Source organism: Beta vulgaris, chromosome 1 (genome assembly GCF_026745355.1).
Source record: "Beta vulgaris subsp. vulgaris cultivar EL10 chromosome 1, EL10.2, whole genome shotgun sequence".
NCBI lineage: Eukaryota > Viridiplantae > Streptophyta > Magnoliopsida > Caryophyllales > Amaranthaceae > Beta > Beta vulgaris.
In genome coordinates, this window is record NC_079202.1 from 24,288,651 (window position 1) to 24,296,123 (window position 7,473).

The window sequence follows — 7,473 nt, forward strand, 5'->3', positions numbered from 1 at the left end:
TGCACAGAAAATGGAAAAATACATGGGTATTTTCTAAAAAAAGAAATTCAAGAAGTTTCTCTTTGTAATATGTGATTTATAAAAAGTTGAACCTTTTTATTCGAAATCTACGAGAGTGTGATTTTTTTATAATAAAATGAAAAGCAACTATAACTAGAATAAAGTTTGTTGTAATATGAAGTATTATATTTTTCACATTGACAAGTGTAAGTGTGGAAGATGGAAAAGATTAGGGCATAAAGAAAATTAAAGAAAAAGAAAAAAAAAAAGAAATAAAAGAAAAAGAAAAAAAAGAGAATGAACTAAAGTAGGTTGTTAAACAACAAAATGTTACCAACAAGTATTCGAACCTGAGACATCCGTGTCTCAAAATAGTGATGTTATCACTGCGCCAAGTGAATAGATCAGTGATATATTACTAGCGATTCTGTATATATCCGTTTATTTTTTTTTCTTCCAGCCAATTTTTTTTTAAAATTTTTTTTAGGGGTAGCATATGCTACCCTTTATTACTTAATAGATCCGCCCCTAAGGGAAAGACATGGGTGGCTCGCTGGAGGAGGAGCGAGATCCAAAGGTAGGAAAAGGAGGAGAGTGATGGCTGGTGGATCTTTTACGGTTTCAAACTAGCAGCAATAAGGACTAAGGAGTGCAAACTTTGGAATATAAAATACCAATAAAAAAATCAAAAATTATTAAAAGAGACGGTCTAATTTTAATATAAAAGTAGACCTAGTCACTAAATGGATTAAACTATTCACCGAAAGAAATTAACCTAGTCACTATTGATATAAGTCTCTTTTTAATATTAGACTTATCATTGCCTAATTTTAATTTAAAAGTAGGCGGTCTCTTACAAGACAAACTTTTTCTATTTAGAGTTTGACTAAACCTACATTAAATTAGGTTTATAAACAAAACTATCTTAATTTTTCTCTCTCCTACTATCACATGACTGAGAAAAAAACCACGAACTAGGTTCTTTTTCTTTCTCCCAAAATTGTTACTTCTCTGTTTCCCATCTTGATCAATTGGATAGTTCATCTCATCTAATTGTAGGTATGCTCTACTAGCCTACTATGTACTTCATTCAATTTAGTTCTGTTTGATATTGATGACGATTTTGTATTGAAATCTAGATCACCAATATAATCCTGTGAACGTTTATAAAAACCAAATATTGAAATTTCGACACCAAAAACAAGTTGTTATTGTTGCTGTTTTATTCACAATTTCTTCTTAAGAAAAGAAAAAAAATCCGGCAGAAGTAAATTTCTTCTTTACACCTTTATGCAGGCTTTGGCAGCATATGAATATAAAATATTTAGGGCATGTTCTCCCCGGCTTATTTTCAGTTCAGTTCAGTTCAGCTCCAATAAGTTCAGTTCAGTTCAGCTCCAATAAGTTCAGTTCGGTTCAGTTCAGTTCAGCTCAGTTCCATTCTTTTATAATCATTTTGTTAAATATTATTATTATGTTGGTATAATTTATTTTACTTATTATTATTATTATTATTATTATTATTATTATTATTATTATTATTATTATTATTATTATTATCATTATTATTATTATCATTATCATTATTATTATTATTATTATTATTATTATTATTATTATCATCATTATTATTATTATTTAAATATATATCATTACTATTAAGTATTATTATATTATTATTGTTGTTTCTATATATTATTTTGTTTATTATACCTTTACTCATTATTATTACTATTATTATTCGGAGGAACATGGTTTAGGTCAAAGCACAAATAAACCCACTTTTTTTAGCCCATAAACCAATCAAATCGCGTCAAGACGTTTTATCCAACCCAATCATTATTTTTATTACTAAATATTTTTATATTATTAAATCTAATTATTAAAATAGTAATATTAATTTACTTCTTAGATATTATTGTTATTATATATCATCATCAAGTACTAATGTATTAATACAAATAATATAAAGTAATTATTATCAATTATCATTATTATCATTAATTATTATTATTATTATTATTAATTTATGATTATTAATATTATTTATTTATAACTATCATTTAAAAATATCCAAAACACTATTATTATTATTCATTATTATTACTTATCATTATAATTATTATTTAATATTCATATTATTATTGTTTTAAATATTAGTTATATATTTATTACATTCAATTTAATTCAATTTAATTTAATTCAATTCAATTCGGTTCAGTTCAGTTCAGCTCCAATATGTTCAGTTAAGCTGTTTTATGCCGAAGAGAACATGCCCTTAGTTAAGTTTATGACTTTTGATTTGCATCCGAAAAAAATAAAAGGAAAAGAATCATGTTATGGTGATCAGCACCTCTTGCGTGTGGCCGGCCACACGCGAAATTATAAGTGTGGCCACGCACGACACTTTGTCATCCCGTTAGCTCATTTTCAAATGGTCATATCTCACGCGTTTCTCATCAATCGAGCTTTTGACCATGAGTTGGAAAGTTATCGAGCCAAATTTTCATCTCCAATTTGAATCTACCCAAAATATTAAGTGTGTTATGAGATATGCCATTTTGAAGTTGACCCTTATGAAAAACCCTTATGAACAAATAAAGTTACTTTTATGAACAGATGAGTTACTCTTATGACCAAATGGAGTTACTTGTATAATATGTGGTTACTTTTAACGATAAAAGATTGTCACTCCTATAAAGAAATGTACTTACTCTTTTAAGCAAAATAGGATTACCCATGTGAACAACACTAGTAGAAATTTCTTATTGCTGTGGTGGCATGATTAGATGAGTGTACTAGCATAAATAAATTGAATTAATGAGTTTACCAGCATAAATAAATTGGCTTACTCATCATATGATTAAATGAGTTTACTAGCATATATAAATTGGGTTATTCCTTATGAACGAGTGAGGTTACTCTTATTAATAAGTGGAGGTTACTTGTACGAATAATTTGGGTTACTAATAATATGAATAAAATGAGGTTATTTATGTGAACAAAATAAGGTTACTCATATGATTAAATGGGGTTACTAGTATGAATAAATGGCTTACTCCTGATGAACGAATGAGGTCACTTGTATTAATAAGTGGGGGTTACTTGTATGAACAATTGGGGTTACTGATGCGAAAAAATGGGTTACTTATGTGAACAAAATGAGGTTACTCATATGATTAAATGGGGTTACTGGTATGAATAAATAGGGTTACTCTTTATAAACGAACGAGGTTACGAGCTCGTATGATTAAATGAGGTTACTAGTATGATTAAACGAGGTTACTCATAAGATCATAAGACAAGGTTACTCATAAGATTGAATGAGGTTAATCATAGTATTAAACGAGGTTACTACAACAATATTTTAAGGTTACTCATATAATAGTTTTAAGGTTACTCATATGAACAAATGAGATTACTGGTATGATATGGTATGAATAAATAAGGTTACTGGTATGAACAAAGAGGTTACTCAGAGAAATCCACAAATCGAAGCAAACGTTAAACTAACTTCCGTTATAAATCCCCAAATTAACTTATGCAATTCAATCTTCAAACTCTTTTCCCCTCAAAGATAACAGTTTAGAAAGAGGGCAGATAAGATACAAGATAGATATCAAATGAAGAGTTTTTTAGAGATTGAAAAGCAAGAGAAAAAGAGAGAGAACGAGTGAAGCTTCCTTCAATGGAGGAGAGCGAAAATAGAAGAAATGAATTGAGGAGAGATCAAATGTTAAATAGTCTTAAAGAGGTCCAAGGAAAGTAACGTCGTTGTCGGCTTCAACCATGAGAGAGAAGTGTTTGCTATGTAATTCACAAGAGAATCACGCAGATGAAGAAGTGCTAATTTTCACCTAGGCTTATATATAGGCCGGCCACACTCAAAATTACTGGTTTAGTCGGCTGTATATAAGAATTTGTGTATGGTGATTTGTTTTATGTTGCGATTTGTGCCGAGATACATGAGTAGCTATGACTGTTTTGTGCGTGTCATTAAAGAACAAGGAAAGATTAAGTTCTGAGTTTTATTATAGATTTTAAATTCATATACAATAGTGTAAAAGATCATACACAAAGGGATTTTAGTTAAAGATTTAAGTATTAGAGTTTGGAACAATTGTTTAATGAATTATAGTGTATACATCAGAGAAGTTCATAACAACAACAAGAAAAATTCAGATTGTATGACGATTCTGAATATGATTTTTAGGTATTTGAGTAGTAATCTGATGTGAATTGAGTATTAATTATTACTCAATATATTTTCAACGTGCTCAATTCGTAGAAGGCAAATTTTAGTGTGTAGTTGTGTGTAATTCACGTTTGAGAGGTACGTACTAATACTAGGTATTACTAGTAGTGTTAGCAGTCATAGTTATTATGTTTAGTTATCTATTTCGGAGCAATTCATTCGAGATGTGAGCAAAACTCAAATTGGAGAATAATATCGCCTTTGGGTTCCTTTATTGGGACTATGTTTCTATTTTTTTTTTCTAATTGGTCAGGGGCTCTTTTACCTAACTCATAATAGAAAACTTGGGTTTAGCGTTTTAAAAAGACCTATCAATAAAGAATGATGGAACTTAGAATCATGATTAGGGAAGGAAAATTGTGTGCTATTATGTGGTATTACTTATAATACATATGATGATATTATTTCGACTTCTACGAAAGAATATGTATTATGCTATTCTCCGTGAACGAGAAATTTTTATTAGTAGTGGACATGTTATTCTATATGTGAAAGTATTGGGTCAGACCGTCTGACCCAATACCTTCCGTCGGACGGGCTTAGCCCATCAAAAACGCGCGGGCATTTTTTTTTTCATATTTGTTTTGTTGATCAACAGCTTTGTTTATTTTTAGAAAAAACATTTAACGGTTATTAGGTCATTATCTTTTTTCGAGTTTGAAACTGTTTTTTGGATATCTGCTTGATTCTCGCTAGTTTTAAAACTGATTCTTCTTCTTTTCAAAAAAACCGATATATTATTTACTGATTATTTCTAGAATTTTTCTGCTTCTCTGCTGTTGAAACTTAGCGTGTTTTTTTGTTCGTAATTCATTACTGTTGCATCGCAAATATGGTGAAGAAAATCAGAGATGATGATTCTAGGTATAATTTCGTTTGATTTTTGCTGGAATTTTTTTTTTTGTTTTCAAATTTTAAGCGTTTCTGTTGTTGTAATTGTAATGTAGCCCGAAGTCGAAGAAGGTGAAGAGTGTCGCATCTTCAGGAAAAATTTTGGCACTGTCTACTGCTGGGAAGAAGAAAGAGAAAGATGGTGATTATGATCCAAGGTAGATTTCAAGTTCTTAGTGTAATTGAGATATTTATTTTGTTTTTTCTATTTTTGGATGTTTTCAGTTTATTAGTGTATTTATTTCATGTTTTAGGGTTTGTGTTTCAGTTTTTGTTGCTTTGTATTATACACATATGTTTTCAGTTGTTGTTGTTTTTCAGTTGATATTTATATTCTTTCAGTTGATTATAGTATTCTTTCAGTTGCTACTTGTATTCTTTTAGTTGATGTTGTTTTTCAGTTGATATTTATATTCTTTCAGTTTATTTCTGTATTGTTTCAGTTGATTCTAGTATTGTTTCAGTTGCTTCTTATATTCTTTCAGTTGATGTTGTTTTTGTTTCATTTTGACATTTCTACCTTTCTTTTGGTGTTTTTCATTTGTTTTTTTTTTTACTTTTTTTTAAAAATAAAGATGTGTAACTGAAAAATGAAGAAGTGTAACTGAAAAATGAAGTAGTGTAACTGAAACAATGTAAATTGTAACTGAATATTTTTAGTCTCATTGGAAAACAATGAAATAAAGAGTCATTATACTAAATGAAATAGTAAGAAGACCAACTGAAAAATAAAGAAGTGTAACTGAAAAATAAAGAAGTCTAACTGAAGCACTATATAGACTATCTGAAAAACAAATAAGTCTATCTGAAGCACTATATAGACTAGCTGAAAAACGGAGAAGTCTATCTGAAAAACAAAGAAGTCTATCTGAAGCACTATATAGACTAGCTGAAAAACAAACAAGTCTATCTGAAGCACTATATATACTAGCTGAAAAACAAATAAGTTTATCTGAAGCACTATATAGACTAGCTGAAAAACGGAGAAGTCTATCTGAAAAACAAACAAGTCTATATGAAGCACTATATAGACTAGCTGAAAAACGAACAAGTCTATCTGAAGCACTATATATACCAGCTGAAAAACGAACAAGTCTATCTGAAGCACTATATTGACTAGCTGAAAAACAAACATGTTTAACTGAAGCACTATATAAACTAGCTGATAAAACAAATTAAACAAGTCTAACTGAAGCAATGTAAATTTCCAATGAAAATTTTAAGTGTAATTGGAATAGAATGAAATAAAAGAATAATTATACTAAATGAAATAATTAGGACTAGCTGATAAACAAACAAGTCTAAGTGAAGCACAATAAAGAAGTTACTTTGAAGGACTGTAGAGACTAGCTGAGAGTTAATAAGTCTAACTGAAGAGTTAATAAGTATAACTGAAGAGTAAATAGTTCTAACTGAAAACTAAATAAGTCTAACTGAAAACTAAACTAGTCTAACTGAACACTAAATAAGTCTAACTGAAAACTAAATAAGTCTAACTGAAAACTATATTAACTGAAAATAAAATAAGTTTAACTGAATAATAAACAAGTCTAACTGAGTATTAAATAAGTCTAACTGAAAAAGAATTTAATGAGTGAAAAATAGACTTTTGTTGCAATGTAAATGCTAATTTTATACATACTAACTGATACAATCGAAATTCTAACTGAAAATGAGTAAATGCAATTGAAAATTAATTTTAGACATACACCTGTTTCTTTGTCTTCTTTTCCAGCTGATTCTTCATGTAATTTCTTTTTTTTTTTTTTTTCTGATGTGATATCTGTGTTACGGTTTTCATTGTTTAGTTCAATTTGTAATGTGAGATCTCTGTCAGTATTCTCATTGCTTAGACCAATTTGTAATGAACATCCGATTTGTGAATTCGAATCTTCGGTTGACATTTTTGGTTGAACTAGATTTGAGTAGTGGAATGTTCAAATGAGATTTAATTGCAGGGAGAAAGTGGATCTGTTCGATATGTTTCGGTTGTTTTTGTTTTTGAACAATGGCGGATGAAGCGGATGAAGGGGATGCAAGTGTTTTTTTTGTTTTTTATTTTTATTTTTCCGGTCTTTATTAACGCGCGCGCGTGCTGCTCGTCCGATGAGAATGTTGTGTCGGACGAGTCTGACACAATACGTTCTCTATTCTATACACCATGATTATTTGAGTTAGTATCATGATTAGCGTTGTTTATAATTTTATCTTATCAACCTATTCATATTCAAAGAGCAAGGTTTGTAAGATTTAAGAGTATTTATGACTATTTCAAGTTATCTTTATTATTGAACAAGATTTAAGTATTTAGTGAGACTTTTAATAGT

At 29.3% G+C, this 7,473-nt stretch overlaps 1 long non-coding RNA gene across 1 annotated transcript; it reads left to right on the forward strand.

The window, feature by feature from the left end:
* Nucleotides 1-248: 248 nt before the first annotated feature.
* LOC130590420 (uncharacterized) lies at nucleotides 249-7,210 on the forward strand. The gene is made up of 2 exons (XR_008968355.1): nucleotides 249-1,059; nucleotides 1,297-7,210. It is a non-coding gene; the product is annotated as an uncharacterized LOC130590420 (long non-coding RNA).
* Nucleotides 7,211-7,473: the final 263 nt, after the last annotated feature.